General features: G+C 35.7%; 1 protein-coding gene and 1 pseudogene across 2 annotated transcripts in view; both read left to right on the forward strand.

The window, feature by feature from the left end:
* Positions 1 to 22,242, forward strand: part of LOC120226068 (G-protein coupled receptor-associated sorting protein 2) — a 126,063-nt gene that overhangs the window by 75,474 nt on the left and 28,347 nt on the right. The window lies entirely within an intron of this gene.
* Positions 7,474 to 7,959, forward strand: LOC120226070 (annotated as a pseudogene).

Consider the following 22,242-nt stretch of genomic DNA (forward strand, 5'->3'; position numbering starts at 1 on the left):
AAAGACTACAAAGGAACAGAGAACATCACCAGAAACACCAACTCTACGGGCTATAGAGTGGCACTAAATTCAGATATTTCAATTTCACTTTGAATGTAAATGAACTAAATGCTCCAATGAGAAGACATAGGTTATCAAAATGGAGTAAAAAAAAAAAAGATCCATTTATATACTGCCTACTTTAGGTCATTTTAGACCTAAAGACGCCTACAGATTCAAAGTGAGAGGATGGAGAGCCATCTATCAAGCTAATGGATGTCAAAAGAAAGGTGGAGTAGCCATACATATGTGAGACAAAATAGATTTTAAAACAGCGGGTGCCAGGGTGGCTTAGTCAATTAAGCATCCAACTTTGGCTCAGGTATGATCTCACATATCTCATCAAGATAAAAATCTTCTGCACAGCAAAGAAAATCATCAGCAAAACTCAAAGACAAACAATGGAATGGCAGAAGATATTTGTAAATGACATTTGGATAAAGGGTTAGTATCAAAAATCTATAAAGACTTATCAATCTTGGGGCGCCTGGGTGGCTCAGTCAGTTAAACGTCTGACTTCAGCTCAGGTCATGATCTCATGGTTTGTGGGTTCGAGCCCCGTATCAGGCTCTGTGCTGAACTCTTGCTCAGAGCCTGGAGTCTGCTTCAGATTCTGTGTCTCCTCTCTCTGTCCCTCCTCTGCTCACGTTCTGTCTCTCAAAAATAAATAGATGTAATACGATTTTTTTAAATAATAAATAAAGACTTACCAATCTCAACACCTCAAAAAACAGGCAACCCAGTGAATAAATGGGCAGAAACATAAATAGACACTTTTGCAAAGAAGACATCAGATGGCTAACAGACACATGAAAAGAAGATGAACATTGCTCATCATCAAGGAAATACAAATCAAAGCCACAGTGAGATACTGCCTCACACCTGTTGGAATGGCTAAAACTAACAACTCCGGAAACAACAGAAATTTGTGAGCATGTGGAGAAAGGGGAACCCTATTGCACTTTTGATGGGAATTCAAACTAATGAAGCCACCCTGGAAAACAGTATGGATGTTAAAATTAAAAATAGAACTACACTATGACCCAGCAATTTTACTACTAGGAATCTATCCGAAGGACACAAAAATGCTGACTAGAAGGGGCACCTTCACCCCAATGTTTGTATCAGCACTAACAATAATAGCGAAATTATGTAAAGAGCCCAAATTTCCATTGATGATGACTGAAAGATGTGGGACACACACACACACACACACACACACGCACTGGAATACTACTCGGCAATGAAAAAATGAAATCTTCTCACTTGCAACAACATGGATGGAACTTGAGGTTATAATGCTAAGCAAAATAAGTCCTAGAAGGACAGATATTATATGATTTGACTCATGTGGAATTTGAGAAACAACAGATTAACATAGGGGAAGGGAAGGAAAAATAAGATAAAAACAAAGAAGGAGGCAAACCATTAGAGACTCTTAAATACAGAGAACAAACTGAGGGTTGCTGGAGGGGAGGTGGGTGTGGGGATGGGTTAAAAGGGTGATGGGTATTAAGGAGGGTACTTTTTGGGATGAGAACACAGTGTCATATGTTATAGAGGTATCACTGGATTCTACTCCTGAAGCCAAGACTACACTGTATTTTAACTAACTTGAATACACTTATATATTTTTTTCCTTCCCTTCCCCTATGTTAATCTGTTGTTTCTCAAATTCCATATGAGTTAAATCATATAATATCTGTCCTTCTATGACTTATTTTGCATATATATATAGTGTATGTGTTAATTATGAAACTAAAATAGATGATTTGGTGATGAGTTAAAAATAGAACTACAGAAAAGACTAGGTGTCATAAACTGGCCAAAATAGATACAAAGATTTTATATATAATAAAGATGGCATGACAACTCTGCAGGAAAAAAGACGCATTGTTCAAAAACGGTATTTGGGGAATAGTGTCAGGAAATATTGTTCTGTAGAAAGTGCTATACGTATAGGAGGATTAGGAGGAACTTGACGGAGGAACAAGGGGGAGAAGAAGGGCGGAAATGGTGGGGGAAAGGGAGAGAGGCAAACCATGAGAGACTCTTGAATGCTGACAAAAACTGAGGACTGATGGATGTGGGGGGGAGGAGGGATGGGCATGGAGGAGGGCACTTGTGGGGATGAGCACTGAGTGTTATGTGGAAACTAATTTGACAATAAACTATTTGTAAAAAAAAAAAAAAAGAAAGAAAGAAAGTGCTATGAAACCGTCTCTCCACTTAGAAAATATTTTTACTGGTAACAATTGTCTGAAGTAACTATATTAGAACTATGGATTCTATTTGAACTTTTGCCACTTACAGGGGAAAGCTTAGTTTACAAATTATGGAAATTATCAGTCAATTTCAGCCTTTAGTGTGGTAGGAGCTACTAGTTCTCCAATCTCCAGGCCCATGGCAGGCAGCTGTGGGATAGCAACCTGCATTTAAAGCATGACTTGCTGGAGCCAGGGTGGACAATAAGGACATTGTCCTCTAAGGATTGGGGTTTGTATTCTGATTTTTGATAGTTTCTGCTCACTGAGGTGTAGGCACCAACGCTGGTAATTGTTTCACACCTACTAAGGTGGCTTCCAAAGTATGTAGAGGACATGCACCTGTGGCTATTGGGGGGGGGGCATTAAAAAACAAATGCATGTACAGGATAATTTAGAAAGCCTTAGTGCATCCACAAGGAAAGACAGTCTCAGAAAAGCCCTGAGAAGATCTTAAACTTTCACCTCAACCTGATTTCCAGCAAAGAGACACCCTGCAACAATAACATAAAAACAGTAAAATCCTGGATATGGGAAAGAGAGTCTGATTTCCCAAGTTACCACATCGTAAAATTCAAGTATTCAGTTTTTAGTAAAATATAAGGCATACAAAGAAACATGGAATGTGACTCATTCAACGGAACAAAATAAATCCATAGGAAACATACCTGAGGAAGCATAGGTGTCACACATAATAGACAAAGACTTTAAAGCTAACAGAAGACATGGGCAAAATGAGGATATCAGTAAAGGGAAATAATAAAAAGGAACCAAAAAGGAATTTTGGACTTGAAAGTTAAAATGACTTAAATGAAAAATACATTTGAGAGGTTCAAAAGCAGATTTGAGCAAGCAGTAAAATGAACCAGTTAATTTGAAGTAAGGTCAATGGAAGTTATTGAGTCTGGTGAATAGAAAGAAAAAAAAAGTGAACAGTGAACAGAGCCTGAGAGACCTGTGGGGCACCACCCAGCTGACCAATAGACCAACATATAGAGTTGTGGGGATTCCAGGAGAAGAAAGATAGAAAGGAGCAGAAATTTATTTTTTTGAGTGTTGATTTTTATAAGTTCTTTATATATTTCAAGCACTAACCATTGATCAGGTATGTCATTTGCAAATCTCTTCTCCCATTCCAAAGGTTGCCTTTTAGTTTCTTTGTTTACTTTGCTACTAAATGAAATAAATGTTGTCAGATAAAGACAAATACCATATGATTTCACTTATATGTGGAATTTAAGAAACAAAACAGATGAACATAGAGAAAAAAAGAGAGAGAAAACCAGAAAACAGACTCTATACTATAGAGAAAAAAACTGAGGGTTGCTGGAGGGGAGATGGGTTGGAAAATGGGTTAAATGGGTGATGAGTATTAAGGAGGGCAATAGTTGTGATGAGCACTGGGTGTTGTATGTAAATGATGAATTACTAAATTTTGCACCTGAAACTAATATTACATTTTATATTAACCAACTTAACTTGAATACAAGAGTATTAAAAAAAAGCAATCATTGAACAATGCTTTTGGGTGCAGAATGTATAAAGATATAATCTGTGATAACAATTACAGAAAGAAGGTCAATGGAAGTAAGTTTTGTAGACTACTGGAGTTCAGTTGGGATGAATTCAAATTAGAATGTTATAACTTTACAATGTTAAATGTAATTCCCATAGTAGCCATAAGGAAAATATCTATAAAATATATCCAAAAGAAAATGAGAAAGCAATTAAATATTTTGTTACAAAAATTAATTAAACACAAAAGAAGGCAATAATGGAGGAAATGAGGGATATAAAAGCTATAAGGCTTATAGTAACATAATGGCAGAAGTAAGTCTATCCTTATCAATAATTACTTTAAATGTAAGTGGCTTAAACACTCCAATCAAAATAAATAGATTTGCAGAAGAGATTTAAAAAACATAATGCGACTATGTATTCTCTGCAAGAGACTCATTTTAGCTCCAAAGACAGACAGATTCAAAATTAAAGGATGGAAAAAGATATTCTATATAAATAGTATCCAATAGAAAGCTGCATTGGCTATACCAATACCAGAAACAACAGACTTAGATTTTAAAAGATTATAAACAACAGAGAGGCACATTTTATATTAATATAAGTGTTGATACAGCAAGAAGACATAACAAGTATAAACATTTACATACCTAATAGACACTTTATGAAGCAAAAATTGACAGAATTGTAGGGAGAAATGGTTCTACAGTAACAGTTGACTATATTAATACATCTTTTCCATAATGTGTGGGTAAAATAGGCAGAAGATAAGTAAGGAAATAAAATACTTGAACAATATACTAAGCCAACTAAACCTAATCAACATTTGCAGAACACTCTACCCAACAAAAAAGAATACACATTATTCTCAAGTGCACATAGGACATTCTCCAAGAAACATCATATGTTAGGCCATAAAAAAAAAAAAAAAGTCTTGATAGATTTAAAAAGATAGATATATAAAATAATTTCTTCAACAATATGGCCTGAATTTAGAAATCAGTAAGAGAAGAGAGGCGCCTGGGTGGCTCAGTTGGTTGGGCGTCCGACTTTGGCTCAGGTCATGATCTCACAGCTCGTGGGTCCGAGCTCCATCAGGCTCTGTGCTGACAGCTAGCTCAGAGCCTGGAACCGGCTTCGGATTCTGTATCTCCCTCTCTCTCTGACCCTCCCCTGTTCACGCTGTCTCTCGGAAATAAATAAAACATTTAAAAAATCAGTAAGAGAAGAAAAACTGGAAAATCCACAACTTGCAGAAATTAGACATCAAACGAATAGATAAAAAAAATAAACTACAAGGAAAATTAGAAAATATTTAAAGATGAACGAAAACAGAAATACTGGACCACTTTCATACGCAACACACAAGGATAAATTCAAAATGGATTAAAGACCTAAATGTGAAACTTGAAACCATAAAAATCCTAGAGCAATAGACAGGCAGTAACCTCTTTGACATCTCCCGTAGCAACTTCTTTCTGGATATGTCTCCTGATGCAAGGGAAACAAAAACAAAAATAAACTACTGGGACTTAATCAAAATAAAAAGCTTATGCACAGCAAAGTAAACAATCAACAAAACCAAAAAGCAGCCTACTCAATGGGAGAAGATATTTGGAAAGGACATATCTGGTAAAGGGTTAGTATCCAAAAAATATAAAAAATGTATAAACTCAACACCCCAAAAATGAATAATCCAAGTAAAAATATGGGTAGAAGACATGAATAGACATTTTTCTAAAGAAGACATACAGGTGGCCAATAGACACATGAAAAGATGCTCAGCATCACTGATCATCAGGGAAATACAAATCAAAACTACAATGAGATATCACCTCACACTTTTAAAATGGCAAGTGGCTAAAATCAACAACAGAAGAAACAACAGGTTTTGGCGAGGATGTGGAAAAAGGGGAACGCTCCTGCACTATTGGTGGGAATGCAAACTTGTGCAGCCAGTGTAGAAGACAGTATGGAGATTCCTCAAAAAATTAAAAATAGAACTACCCTAAAATCCAGCAATTGCACTATGAGGTATTTACCCAAACAACAAAAATACTAATTCCAAGGGATACATGCACCCCTGTGTTTATAGCAGCATTATCTACAATAGCCAAATTATGGAAAGAGACCAAATGTCCATCGATTGATGAATGGATAAAGAAGATGTGGTATATGTATACACTAGAATATTATTAAGGCATACAAAGAATGAAATATCGCCATTTGCAAAGACATGGATGGGGCTAGAGAGTATTATGCTAAGTGAAGTCATAGAAAGACAAATCCCATAGTTTGACTCATGTGGAATTTAAGAAAGAAAACAAATGAACAAAAGGGATAAAAAGACAAACGAAGAAACAATCTTAACTATAGAGAACAAGCTGATGGTTACCAGAGGGGAGGTGGGGGTATATGAGTTAAGTAGGTAATGGGGATTAAGGAGTACACTTGTGATGAACACCAGGTGTTGTATGGAAGTTTTGAATCACAATGTTGTCCACCTGAAACTAATATTACACTGTATTTTAACTAACTGGAATTTAAATAAAAACTTTTAATTTTTTTTTTTTTTTGAGAGAGAGACAGCGTGAGCAGGGGAGGGTCAAAGAGAGAGAGACACAGAATCCGAAACAGGCTCCAGGCTCTGAGCTAGCTAGCAGCACAGAGCCCGATGTGGGGCTCAAACCCACGAACAGTGAGATCATGACCTGAGCCAAAGTTGGACTCTTAACCAACTGAGCCACCCAGGCGCCCCTAAATAAAAACTTTTAAAAAGAAGTAAACTTACCTGTTGGCAGATAACTTGATTTTATATGTAGAAAATGCTAAAGATTTTGTACACACACGCGCACACACACACACACACACACACAGAACTAAAGAATGAATTCAGGAAAGTTGAAGGATGCAAAATAAAAATTTTAAATATCAGTTGTGTTCCTGTACATGAACTGTGAACAATCCAAAAAGAAAATTAAGAAAACAATTTCATTCACAATAGCATCATAACGATACAATACTTAGAGATAAACCTAACTATGGTAGTGAAAGACTTATACACTGAAAATAAGAAAATATTGCTGGAAGAAGTTTTGTTTTTTGTTTTTGGTGAAAAAAGTTTTGAAAGACACAAGTAAAGGGAAAGATATCCTATGTTTATAGATTTGAAGGCTTAATACTATTAAGATGACCATACTATCCAAAGTGCTCCACTGATGCAACATAATCCCTATCACAGTCCCAACATACCTTTTTCAGAGATAGAGAAAACATTCTAAAGTTCATAAGGCATCTTAAGGGGCCTCACATAGCCAAAAAATTATGAAAAGTAACCAATTTGGAGGCCTGACTTTAAAATATTAAAAAGCTACAATTATCAAAAGAGTGTACTGGCATAAAGATAGACAAATAGACCAATGGAATAGAATAACGATCCTAGCAATATCTTTGCATATATAGTCAAATTGTATTTAACAAAGCTTCCAAGACAATGTAATGAACAAAGGACTGTCTTGTCAACTAATGGTGATGGGAGCTTTTCCACCTGCTCCCCCTCCCACTAGTGCCACTCCTGCTATACCACCAGCCTGGAGCTCCCAGTCTGCGAAGCTAGCGCCAACCTCATCTCTTCCCAGCCACAGTCGTAATCATATATTGTAACCTCATTAACCATAATGAGATGTTCTCTGACATCTACAATATCTGCAGATCACAGATGGGCTGTACCTGGAGGTGGAGGTGAGGATGGTCAGTAAGACAGAGGGTAACATTGGTGACTTGCTCATCAGTGGAAATGCCTCCAGTAAAGGCACCGAATGCAAATGTACTGAAAGCACAGTGAGCCATCACTTGCAGGAAAACAGCTTCACAAAAGAAGCCTACAATAAGTACGTCGAAGATTACATGAAATCAATCAAAGGCAAACTTGAAGTACAGAGGCCAGAAAGATTAAAATCTTTTATGACAAGGGCTACAGAACAAATCAAGAACACCCTTGCTAATTTCAAATCTACTAGTCCTTTATTGGTGAAAACATGATCTAGATGGCATGGTTGCTCTGCCGGACTCTTGTAATGATGGTGTAACCACATGTATGATTTTCTTTAAGGATCGTTTAGAAAGGGAAAAATGTTAAGGAATTTGGCTATTGCTTTGGATGTATCACCTGTTGTCATAACTGGCTGCTGCTCTTCATTCACACAACACTGGGACTTAAACAAATGGGATGGATGTCATCTTGGGCTCTTAATTTATTTTGACCTTGATTTATTTACAGCAGCATTGTTTTTAAGAAAAAAGAAAGTCATGTGAGTTGCCTAATAATGAAATTCATCTAAACTCATTTGAAATAATTCTTCTTAGTTTAATACATATTTAAATCCATCATGTGTAGTGTCTTGGAGAAACTAGAGCCTGGTTGTAGACTATTGCTAGAAAGCACAAGACTGCCTGCAGATAACTTTTACAGTGAAAACTACTTCTGGGACTGGAATATAAAATACAAGAACCAAAAGTCTTAATTCTGAGTTCAAGTAAAGGGAAAGACCATACTCATAACTCTGCCAACAGTTGAAGTGGATCCCTTACATATTTCATCACCTACAAATGGAATTAATTGATTCTGGAACAGATTACCAAAAGAATAAAAAGATACTAATTCAAATGGAAGTAAAAACAAAAGGAAATACAAAATAAACAAAAAACAGGAATGGTGATGGGAAAACTGGGTATCTATATCCAAAAGAAATTGGGGCCCTTCTCTTGTACTACATACAAAAAAATAACTCAAAATAGATTAAAAACTTAAGTGTAAGAACCAAAATTATAGAACTCTTACATAAAACAGAAGGGAAAATCTTCATAAATTGGACTTGGCAATGATTTCTTCAATATAACACCAAAAGTGCAAGCAACAAAAGGTAAAGTAGACAAATGGGACTACATCAAACATAAAAACTTTTGTGATTCAAAGAGCACGATCAACAGAATGAAAGGTACCCTATGAAGGGAAGAAGATAATTGCAAATTATGTATCTAATGATGGGAAAATATTTAGAATTTATAAAGAACTGTAACTCAAACAACTTTATTTAAAAATGGGCAATGAACTTGAATATACTTTTCACAGATGATATACAAATGGCCAACAAGTATATGCAAAGATGCTCAAAATCACTAATCATAAGAGAAATGCAATTCAAAACCACAATGTGATACTGCCTTACACCTATTAGGATGGCTACTATAAAAGAAAAAAAAACAGGTAACAACAAGCTTTGGCAAGGATGTCGAAAATTTGGAACACTTAAGATCTGTTAGTGGGATTGAAATGGTGCAACCACTGTGGAAAACAGTTTGGAGGGTCCTCAAAAATTTTAAAATAGAATGACCATATTATCTAACAGTTCTACTTCTAGGTATACATCTTAAATAATTGACATCAGGTTTTGAAGAGTTATCTGCATGCATGTTCATACCAGTACTAGTCACAAGAACCAAGAAGTAACAGGAATTAAAATGTCTATTGAAGTATCAATGGATAAACAAAACATGTATGTACATCCAATAGAATTTTATTCAGTATTAAAAAGTAGAGAAATCCTGTCTTATTCTTCAACATGAAAGTAACCTTGATGACATTATGCTAAGTAAAATTAGCCAGTTACATAAAAATAAATAGTGTATGGTTCTGCTTACATAATGTATCTAAAGTAGTCAAGTCATAGCTACAGAAAGTAGAATGGTGGTTTCCATGGGCTGGGGAGAGGAAGAATGGGGAATTATTTAATTAGTATAGAATTTCAGATTTGCAAGGTGAAAAATTTCTGGAGATCTTTTCACAATGTGAATATATTCAACCTTTACTTAACTGTATACTTAAAAATAGTTAAGATGCTAAGTTTTATATTATGTATTTTTACCATAATGAAAAATTCTCAAAAGACCTAAAAGAGAGATTGAATCCGTAATCAAAACCTTCCCCCCAAAAAAAAAATGTCCTAGAGCAGATACTTTCACCAATGAATTCTATTAAGTATTCAATGAAGAATTAACACCAAGCATTCTCAACTTCTTCCAAGAAATTGGATAAATGTTTTCTAAAACTCTTTCTGTGAGGCCAGCACTACCCTGATATCAAAATCAGAAAAAGATATTACAATTAAAAATAAAAAATAATACATTTTATAAATATAACACAAATATCCTCAATACAAAAGCAATAAAATCCAATAGCATATTGAACAGATTATTTGGCATAACCAGATGGGATTTGTCCTGGGAATTCATGGGTGTTTCAACATAAGAAAATCAATCAATGTAATACATTACATTCATAGAAATAATAGAAGAAAACATTATTATCTCAGTTGACAAAGAAAAATCATTTGACAAATTCCAGTACCCTTTAATAATAAAAACTCAGAAACCTAGAAACAGAAAATTCCTCAACATGATAACAGATAGTTTTGAAAATTCCACAGCTAACATGGTACTTGGTCATGAAAGACTTAGGTTTCCTCTAAGATCAAGAACAAGACAAGACTGCCAACTTTTATTGCCGCTATTCACCGTTGTACTAGAAGTTCTAGCCAGAGCTATTCTGTAAGAAAAAAAAAAAAACATAATTGGAAAGGAAAAAGTAATGTCTGCATTTACTACCGGTATGATTTTTTAATACATAGAAACCCAAATAATCCACAAGAAAGCTAGTACTGCTAATAATCCAATTTAGCAAAGTTGCAGGGTACAAGAACACTAAAAATTCATATGTGTTTCTATACAACAGGAATAAACTATCCAAAAAGGAAATAAAAAAGCGATTAAATTTACAATAGCATCTAAAATAAGTAAATATTTTACAGTATATCTAACCAGAGAGGTGAAAGATTTGTGGCCTGAAAGCTATAAAATATTTCTGAAACAAATTTTAGAAGGCCTAAATAAATGGAAAGACAATGTGTGTCCATGGTTACAAAGACATAGCATTGTTAAGATGTTAACAATATGCAAAATGATCTACAAATTCAATGCAACAAAAATTCAGCCTTTTTCATAGAAATGGAAAACCTGATCTTCAAATTTATACAGAATTGGAAGGGGCTGTTAATAACCATAAGAGTCTTGAAAAAGAAAAATTAAGTTGGAGGACTCACACTTCCCAACTTCAAAACATACTACAAAGCTATAGCAATTAAAACAGTATGGTACTTGCATAAGAATACATAGACCAAGGAATAAAGTAGAGAGATCCCATACATAAACAAAAAATCAGTAGTCAATTGTTTTTCAACATGAGTCCCTGACCTTTCAATGGAGAAAAGACAGTCTGTTCAACAAATGATGCAGGGAAACTGAATATCCACATGCAAAAGACAGAAGTTGGACCCTTATCTTACACCATATACCAAAAAAAAAAAAAAAATCAAAACAAAACAAAAACCAAACCTCAAGATGAAATAATGACTGAATTTAAGAGATAAAACTATAAAACTCTCTTTTAGAAAAGTATAAAACTGCCATAAGAAAACATTTGAGGAAAGTTTCATAACATTGAATTTGATGATGATTTCATGCACATGACACCAAACTGCACAGACAACAACAGAAATAGATAAATTGGACTTCATCAAAATTAACAACCTTTGTACATCAGAAAATACTATCATGTTTTCACGTATAAGTGGAACAGGAGAAACTTAGCAGAGGACCATGGGGGAGGAGAAGGGGGAAAATAGTTGGGGAGAGGGAGGAGGCAAACCATGAGAGACTCTTGAATACTGAGAACAAACTGAGGGCTGATGAGGGTGGGGGAGGGGAAAGGGGGTGATGGGGATGGAGGAGGGCACTTGTGGGGATGAGCACTGGGTGTTATATGGAAACCAACTTGACAATAAAAATATGAAAGAAAAAAAAGAAGATACTATAAAAAAGTGAACAGATAACTTGAATGGGAGAAAATATTTGGAAATGATATATTTGAAAAGTGATTAATATCCAGAATATGTAAAGAACACCTAAAACTAAATAACAAGAAAGTAAATAACCCAATTAAGAATGAGTAAAGGACTTAAATAAACATTTCTCCCAAGAAGATATACAAATGGTTAATAAGCACATGAAAAAGATGTTTAACATTATTAGTCATTAGTAAAATGCAAATCAAAACCACAGTGACATACCATTTTATAACTACTAGGATAGCTATAATTTTTTAAAGAAAGGAAAATACTGGTGGTATTTTGATAGGGATTGCTTTAAATGTGTAGATTGCTTTGGGTACTATAGACATTTTAACAATGTTTTTCCAATATAAGCATGGAACATAGCAAGTGTTAGCAAGGATGTGGAGAAACTAGAACACTTTTACATTGCTGGTGGGAATGTAAAATAGTGTGGTCAGTGTGGAAAACAGATTGGCAGCTTCTTACATGGTTAAACATATAACTGCCATATGACCCAGCAATTTCACACCTAGCTATATACCCAAAGCAATTGAAGGCAGTTACTTATTTTTTTATTTTTATTTTTTAAATAGTTTATTGTCAAGTTGGTTTCCTTATAACACCCAGTGCTCATCCCCACCAGTGCCCTCCTCCATGCCAACCACCCCGTACCCTTCCCCCCCCACCCCTATCAGCCTTCAGTTTGTCTCAGCATTCAAGAGTCTCTCGTGGTTTGCCTCCCTCCCTCTCCCCCACTATTTTTCCCCTTCTTCTCCCCAATGGTACTCCGTTAAGTTCCTCCTAATCCTCCTATACATGCAAACATATGGTGTCTGTCTTGAAGGCAGTTACTTGAATAGATATGTCTGTACCAGTGTTCTTGCACAATTATTCACAATAGCTTAAAGGTGGAAACAACCTAAGTGTCCATTGGTAGATGAATGGGTATACAATATTTGATATGTACATTTAATGGGAATTTTAACTAGCCATAAGAAGGAATGAAATTCTGATATATACTACACCATGGATTGGCCTTTAAGAAATTATGCTTATTGGTAAGGCAGGCACAAAATGGCAAATACATGATTCCACTTGTGTGAGATACATAGAATGGGCAAATTTATGGAAACATAAAGTAGAATAGTAGTCAGTAGTAGTAGTAGTAGTAGTAGTAGTAGTAGTAGTAGGAACTTAGGGGAGGGGGGAAAGAGGAGTTATTGTTTATTGGGCATAGTGTTTTTGTTGTGAATGATGAGAGTGCTTTGGTATAAATAGTAGTGACGGTTATAAACCATTGTGATTTTTTTTTGTTTTTTTTTTTAATGTTTCATTTATTTCTAGGAGAGAGAGAGAGAGAGAGAGACAGCGTGAGCAGGGGAGGGTCAGAGAGAGAGGGAGTCACAGACAGAAACAGGCTCCAGGCTCTGAGCTGGCAGTCAGCACAGAGCCCGAAGCGGGGCTCGAACCCACGAACCGCGAGATCATGACCCAAGCGAAAGTCAGACGCTTAACCGACTAAGCCACCCAGGCGCCCCTATAAACCATTGTGAATGTATTTAATGCAACTGACTTATCCACCTAATAATGGTTAATATGATAAATATTATGTATATATATTTTACCACAATAAATTAATGGCATTTGGTCAAGTGTGACCTATATGAGGAAAAATAACAAAATGTGTTCCACCAAAATAAACTGTAATTGGTTCAAAGATTTAAATACAAATTTTCAAATATAAAAGCACTAGGAGAATATATTAGAGATTTTTCTTAACCTATATTCCTGGTGAGAGAAAATGTCATTGCAGGTTAGATAGAAATCAATGGGTACATTAAAAAATATTGATAAAGTTAAATGATAATGTTAACATGACTGAGGGGCACCCTGAGTGGCTCAGTTGGTTAAGCATCTGACTCTTGATTTCAGCTCAGATCATAACTCATGGTTTGTGGGATCAAGCCTCACATTGGGCTCTGTGCTGCAGAGTCTGCTTGGGATTCTCTCTCTTCTCTCTCTCTGTCTCTCTCAAAACAAATAAACATTTAAAAAAATAATGTTTAAAAAGGAATTAATATTAAAGTGATTCATAATACCATTAACATTTGCTGGTGAATTAATCTTATATATAGAAAATCTTAAGAAATTTACTAAAAAACTATTAAAACTAGAAAGTTCAGCAAATTTTCATGATAAAATACAAATATACACAAATAATTTGTATTTCTATACAGTAGTAATGAGCAAACCAACAATGACTTTTTTTAAAAAACTATATAGTAGCATCAGAAAAATAATTAAAGACTTTGGAATACATTTAACCAAAGACAAGTGTAAAATTTATGCACTGAGAACACAAAGTATTGTTTAAAGAAATTTTAGAAGACCTAAAAACATGGAAAGACACCCTATGTTTATGAATTGGAAAACTCAAAAATTTTAAGTTAACAATACTAACCAGAGACGCCTGGGTGGCTCAGTTCATTGAGCATCCAACTCTTGATTTTGGCTTATGGGTTCATGGGATTGAGTGCTGCATCAAGCTCCACACTGAGCATGGAGCCTGCTTGGGATTCTCTCTCTCTCTCTCTCTCTCTCTCTCTCTCTCTGCCCTGACCCCACTCTCACGCGTTCACTCTTTCTCTCTCTCAAAATAAATGAATAAACTTTAAAAATATTAGCCAAGTTGATCTACATAGTCAGTGCAATCCTTACCAAATTACAGCCTCACTTTTTGCAGGAACTCACAAGCTGCTTCTAAACTTTATATGGAAATTCAAGGGACCCAAAATTTGCAAAACAAACTCTAAATCAAGCAAAATTGGAAATTCACACTATTGGATTTCGGTACTTACTACAAAGCTACAGCAATCAAGATTGTTTGTCACACACACACACACACACACACACACACACACACACACACCAAATAGAATTGAAAGTCCAGAAAAAAATCTTCACATTTACTGAGTGTTGACAATCATATGAAGACCATACAGTGGGGTAAGAATTGTCTTTTCAACAAATGGTTTTAGGAAAACTGGTTAGGCACATGAAAAGGAATTAATTTGTATCCCTATGTCACACCATATATCAAAACTTGAAATTGATAAAGATTTTAAATATAAAACCTAAAGCTATAAAATTCTTATAGGAAAAATTAGGTATAATTCTATGTGACCTTGGGTTAGGCAATAGTTTCTCACATATGATACCACAAACACAAGAAAGAATAGACAAACTGGACATCATGAAAATTAAAACTTTTTGTGCTTCAAAAGACACAATCAAGTAAGTGAAAAGTGAACCCACAGAATGAGAAAACATTTTGGAAATCATATATTTGGTAAGGGGCTTGGATCTAGAATATATATATAAAAAGTTCCAACTCAATAATATAAGGACAACTTAAAAATAAAAAGATAGGGGCGCCTGGGTGTCTCAGTCAGTAAAGCATGCGACTTCAGCTCACGTCATGATCTCACAGATAGTGGGTTGGAACCCCGCGTTGGGCTCTGTGTTGACAGCTGAGAGCCTGGAGCCTGCTTCAGATTCTGTGTCTCCCTCTTTCTCTGACCCTCCCCTGCTCAGCTCGCTCACTCACTCTCTCCCTCTCTCTGTCTCTCTCTCTCTCTCAAAAATAAATAAAACATTAAAAACATTTTAAATAAATAAATAGATAAATAACCTAATGATAAAATGGATGCAGGTAACTGTTTCTCCAAAGAAGATATTAAAATGGCCAATAATTCCATGAAAATATGCTCAGCAGCAGCATCGATCACAAAAAAGCAAATAAAAGCATAAGTAGATGCTACTTCACATCCACTAGGATGACTATGATATAAAAGACATAATAATCAGTACTGGGAAGGATATAGAGATAGTGGAATCCTCATACATTGCTAGTGAGAATGTAAAATGGTGCAGTTGCTTTGGTAAGCAGTCCGATATTTCTTCAAATGATGTCCATATTTTCCAGAAATTCCACTGTTAGGTATACATCCAAAAGAAATGGATACGGATGCATATAGCCAAGCAAAATTTGCACAGATGTTTGTAGCAGCATTGGTCATAGTAGATAATAAATGGAAACAACCTAAAGGGCCATCAACTGATAAATGGATAAATAAAAGATGGCATATTCCTACAGCGGAATAATTTTTAGCAACAAAACAATGAAGTACTGATCATATTACAACATGATAAATGAAAGAATCCAGCAACAAAGAACAATCTATTATATGATTCCATTTATATGTACCATCCAGAACAGACTAATTTATAAAGACAGAAAGTAGACTCGTTGTAGACTCTGGTTTGAGAGTAGGGGCAATGGAGTCTGACAGCTAAGAGTTGAAGGATATATTCTTGGGATAATGAAAATGTTACAAAGTTTATTTTGATGATGAATTCACTACTCTTTGAATATATTAAAAGTTTTAGAGTTTACATCCTAAATTTGTGAATTGTATGGCATAAGAATTTTATATCAATAAAGCTGTTGTAAAATACTATAAACAAGTGAAAATACAGCACATAATGGAAACACTAGTTAGAATATAGATGCAATTTATAGACTAGTTTTAAGAATTTAAAAAATATTACAAACCAATGGAGTGAATAACCCAATGGATAAGTAAGTAAGCAAATAGTAAATAGTTCAGTTCACAGGAAATAAACTGAACTTGAAGTACTCAATGGCAAAATTTGAAACCCTTTTTAGTTATTAGTGCTGTTCACCAAGACTTCCTGCTGCTTAATTTTCCAGACAACTTAGGCTTGCACGTCCCACTCCTTTTAAATACAGCTATGGCCACATACCTTGCTTTAATCAATAAAATGGAACAGAAAGATTTTTGTCAATTCTGGGGGGAAACTTTTAATAGTCACTGTATGATTTCTCATGATCTGTATTCCTATTCCATGATAACAAGTAATGTTCTATATAGTGACTATTTTATCAGTTTACTTTTTAAAGTTTTTTTAATTTAAATCCAGTTAGTTAACATATAGTAATAATAGATTCAGATTCTCAACATAGTGATTCAACACTTGCATACAACAGCCGGTGCTCATCAGAAATGTACTCCTTAATCCTCATCACCTATTTAATCCATCCACCCACCCACCTCCCCTCTGGTAACCATCAGATTGTTCTCTACAGTTATGGGTCTGTTTCTTAATTTGCGTCTCTCTTTTTCCACCCTATGATCATTTGCTTTGTTTCTTTTTATTATTATTATTATTATTTAGATAGAAAGAATATGAGCGGGGGAGAGAGGCAGAGAGAGAGAATCTTAAGCAGGTTCCACACTCAGTGCTGAACCTGACATGGAGCTCGATCCCATGACCCTGCGATCATGACCTGAGCCAAAGTCAAGTCAGGCACTCAAGCAATGGAGCCACCCAGGTGCCTCTGCTTTGTTTCTTAAATTCCACATATGAATGAAATTATGTGGTATTTGTCTTTCTTCCAAATGAGAAGATTTTGTTCTTTTTTTAATGGCTGAGTAGTATTCCATTATATACGTGTACCATATCTTCATCTATTCATCAGTTGATGGAAATCTGGGCTCTTTCCATAATTTGGCTATTGTAAATAATGCTGCTATAGCATCAGGGTGCATTTATTCCTTCGAATTAGTATTTTTGTATTCTTTGGGTAAATACCTACGTGTAATTGCTGGATCTTAGGATAGTTCTATTGTTAACTTTTTGAGGAAACTCCATACTGTTTTCCAGGTGTTGGCAAGGATGTGGAGGAAGGGGAACCTCACACTTTTGTCTTTGTAAGCATAGGAGAGCCCCCACCCAACATGTGTTGAATATGTAGTGTGAACAAGAAATTTATTTTTGTTGTTTTAAGTTACTGAGGTTTGGGAGTTATCTGTTACTACTACATAATGTAGCATGTTCTGACTGATATGCTCATGCACAATTGTAGAAATCCAAATCAAAATAATAGGATTCAAGTTTTTACTTAGGATATTGACAAAAATAAAAATTGGATAACAGCCAATGCTGACAAGATGTTTCTGAAACAGACACTTCCATTTGTTGTTGACATAGCATTCTATCTCCTGAGCTTGTCATAATTAAAAAATTTCTTATACTCATGTATTTAGGTTATATCTATTTCCCTATTATAAACAATTCTTTTTTTAAAAAATTTTTTATTTATTCATTTTGAGAAAGTGTGAAAGAGTGAACAAGCGGGAGAGAGACAGAGAGAAAGGGGGAAATAGGATCTGAGCAGGCTCAGTGCTGACAGCAGAGAGCCTGATATGGGGCTCAAACTCATAAACTGTGAGATCATGACCTAAGCACTTAAGCAACTGAGCTACCCAGGTGCCCCAACAATGCTGTGATAAACATCCCTGTAGCAAATTTCTGTTGCTAAATGGTACATTTCACTTATGTATTTTTGTGTGTTTCAATACAGTTATAGTTTTTGCTCTCTTTCACTAAACATGATCACCTGGGTGAATTCCAGAATATTTAGTACAGACCTTGAAAACTTGTGGAGGTTTAAGAAAGAATAACTCTCACTATATCTTCAAATAGCATAAAATTTAAAATACTATATCTAGAAGTTTTGTTTCAATAGCAATGTATAAAGAGCTTGGAGGTCATCACTCCCAAACTTATATCAAGTAAAGCTGAACAAACTAAAACTACATGGATTTTCATGGACCCATCAAAACACCAAGTTCATAGTTAAAACCATCACCACCACAATATCTGGAAAAACAGACAAATTCAAAATCACAGTTGAGATTTGCTTGCCTGAAGTAGAATCCACAGGAGCCATAAACTGATAGGAACACTTAAAATGGCAATTTTGATAAATTACTAAAAGCTGAGTGTGGACCAGCAGAAGAGTGAGATATTCTGTGTGTCATGGTTAGGCTTTTGTGGATTTCACCTTCAGAAAAACCATTCAGTTCTTGTGGTGAAGAGCCAAGAAGTACTCCCTCACAGATACAGCAGAAGGAGAGGAAGAGTAACCATTCTGAAATATACTCACATTCTCCATAACTACCTACTCTGAATGGGAAAAGTCTATTCAATTCCAGCCCCATCTAACATTCTGTCTTGCCTTGGGAGAATAAAAGGTATGAAATGCTTGTGAAGTCACAGACCAGAGGAAAATACATAAATCTTGCCCACTCTAGACTCCCTGTCTCACCTAAAAGGGAAAAAGAAAATCTGAGAAGCACTTATGAAGATCACAACTAGGGACAAAGGCTCACTAAAACACTGAAACCTAATAATAGAACTATAGAACGTTTCCCATTTCCCCCACACCTTTCAATAAGGCTCATGTATAACAGCAGATTAAAGCTGAAGGAAGTGTACATCTCGGGCCTTATTTAAAAAAAAAAAAAAACATATCTGCGCCTGGGTGGCTCAGTCAGTTAAGCATATGACTTTGGTTCAGGTCATGATCTCACAGTTCGTGAGTTCAAGCCCCACATTGGGCTCTGTGCTGACAGCTCAGAGCCTGGAGTCTGCTTTGGATTCTGTGTCTCCCTCTCTCTCTGACCCTCCCCCACTCGAATTCTCTCTCTCTCTCTCACACACTCTTTTTCTCTTTCAAAAAATAAACAAACATTAAAAAAAAGAAAAAATATCTACACTCATCCTTGGGTCCACAGTACTAACTTCATGGAATTCTGGAGTGAGAAAGAAATTCAAAGTGTCACATACCTCACAACTCCAGGAAGCAAGACACATAAAACATCTTTAAATGGTTTTCTGCTTTTCCTATATTTTGTCCAAAGTTGAATATTAGATGCTCTCTCAAGATAATAATTTAATATTTTCCTCTCACACTCTCATCAGGAAGTCCATTTCTAATGCATCTCTCTTTTGATGCAATATATCAATTTCTGATTTTATGGAGGTAAAGCAGCTGTAGTATATTCAGCTTATAATAACCCTCCTACTGGGGCGCCTGGGTGGCTCAGTCAGTTGGGCATCTGACTTCAGCTCAGGTCATGATCTCACAGTTCGTGGGTTCTGGGTTCGAGCCCCACGTCGGGCTCTATGCTGACAGCTAGCTCAGAGCCTGGAGCCTGCTTCAGATACTGCATTTCACTCTCTCTCTCTCTCTCTCTCTCTCTCTCTCTCTCTCTCTCTCTGACTTTCCCCTGCTCATGCTGTCTCTCTTTCTCTCTCAGAAAAAAATTAAAAACATTAAAAAAAATAATAACCCTCCTACTTACAGCTACTTGTTCTCCCATCAGTTTTATTTTACTCCTGAAAAAAATTTCCTTCCCTTTTATTTATAGGCCCTTTGCATCATTTCAATCTAAATATTTCAGAGTCTTCTATAACATTTCCCCATTTCATTAGATGATGTTAAAAGTGGAACACCCATTAACATCCTGCTGATCTACTGTTAAATGGAATAAAATTTTAGAAACATGGACATTGATGTTTGCATATTCTTCTTTAAATATTCAGATAAAAGAGATGCCTGGCTGGCTCAGTTAGTAGAGCATCTGACTCTTGTTCATGGACTAGTGAGTTCAAGACCCAAATTGGGCATAGAACTTACTTTAAAAAAATTTTAAAAAAATAAGATAAAAGCTAAGTGTTATATCCTTGTAAGTACATCATTTGTATCACATACAGTACAAACATGCATCCCCAGCCTCATATTTCTGTAAAAAAATAGTCTCTAAGGAAACACAAAGATAACAGGAGAGATAAAAACAAGGACATCAGAAGAAAAGTTAGCCTCTAACGTAAAGCAACAGCAAACAGTATACACAGTCTAACTTTTTAAAAAAAAAATTTAATGTTTACTTATTTTTGAAGGATTGAGAGACAGAGCATGAGCGGAGGAGGGACAGACAGAGAGGGAGACAGAATCCAAAGCAGGCTCCAGGCTCTGAGCTGTCAGCACAGAGCCCGACACGGGGCTCCAACTCAGGGGCCATGAGATCATAACCTGAGCTAAAGTCGGAAGCTTAACCAACTGAGCCATCCTGGTGCCCCATAACTTCTATCCATATAAATATAAAACCTCACACTAAAGGCCTATTTATGTTAGTTTCCTTAGCCCATATTGTCTATCTTTTAACCAAAGTTTCAAGGCATACCAAATGCCAAACAAACAAACAAAACAAAAAACACTGTAGAAAAAGAGAGAGCAAGTATCAAAACCAGATTTAGATTTGGTAGAAATTTTGGAATTATCAGACAAGGAATTTTTTTAATTTAAATTTTAGTTAGCCAACATACAGTCAATATTAGTTTCAGGAGTAGAATTCAGTGATTCATCACTTACATACAGCACCCAGTGCTCATCACAAGTGCCTCCTTAATACCCATCACCCATCTAGGCCATCCCCCCCTCCCTCCGTCAGCCCTTAGTGTATTATCTATCATTAAGAGCCTCTTGTGGTTTGTTTTCGTCTCTCCTCCTTCCCTCTTCACATATGTTCAGCTGTAGGTTTCTTAAATTCCACATATGAGTGAAACCATATGGTATTTGTCTTTCTCTATTTGACTTACCTTGCTTAGCATAATACCTTCTGGCTCCATCCATGACATTGCAAATGGCTATGTTTCAAGCTATAGAACAAAGCTGTCACCATCAAGACATTATGGTACTGACACAAAAATAGACACATAGATCAATGGAGGAAAATATAAAACCCAGAAATGGACCCACAACTATATGGTCAACTCATCTTGAAAAAGCAGAAAAGAATATCCAATGGAAAAAAGACAGTCTCTTCAGCAAATGGTGTTGGGAAAACTAGACAACAACATGCAGAAGAATGAAACTAGACCACTTTCCTACATCATCCACAAAAATAAATTCATAAGGGATGAAATACCTAAATGTAACAGGAAATATTACAGGATTAAAGACCTAAATGTGACAGGAAACCATCAAAATCCTAAAGAAGAACACAGGCAGCAACTTCATTGACCTCAGCAGAGCAACTTCTTACTAGACACATCGCCGAAAGCAAACATGTAATATTGGATCTCTCAAGATAAAAAGCTCCTGCACAGCAAAGGAAACAATCAACAAAACTAAAAGGCAACCGATGGAATGGGAGAAGATATTTGCAAATGACGTATCTGATAAGGATTTAGTATCCAAAATCTGTTAAGAACTTATGAATCTCTACACACAGAAATCAAACAATAGAGTTTAAGAAGTGGACAGAAGACAAATAGGTTCTTTTCTAATGACATCCATATGGCTAACAGGCACATGAAAAGATGCTCAACATCACTAATCATTAGGGAAATACAAATGAAAACCACATTGAGATAACACCTCACACCTGTCAGAATAGCTAAAATTAACAACACAAGAAACAACAAGTATTAGTGAGGATGTGGAAAAAGGGGAACCCTCTTGCACCATTGGTGTGAATGCAAACTGGTGCAGTCACACTGGGGAACCGTATGTAGTTTACTTAAAAAACTAAAAATAAAAC

The sequence above is a fragment of the Hyaena hyaena genome, unplaced genomic scaffold (genome assembly GCF_003009895.1).
Source record: "Hyaena hyaena isolate Hyena2069 unplaced genomic scaffold, ASM300989v1 scaffold_1578, whole genome shotgun sequence".
NCBI lineage: Eukaryota > Metazoa > Chordata > Mammalia > Carnivora > Hyaenidae > Hyaena > Hyaena hyaena.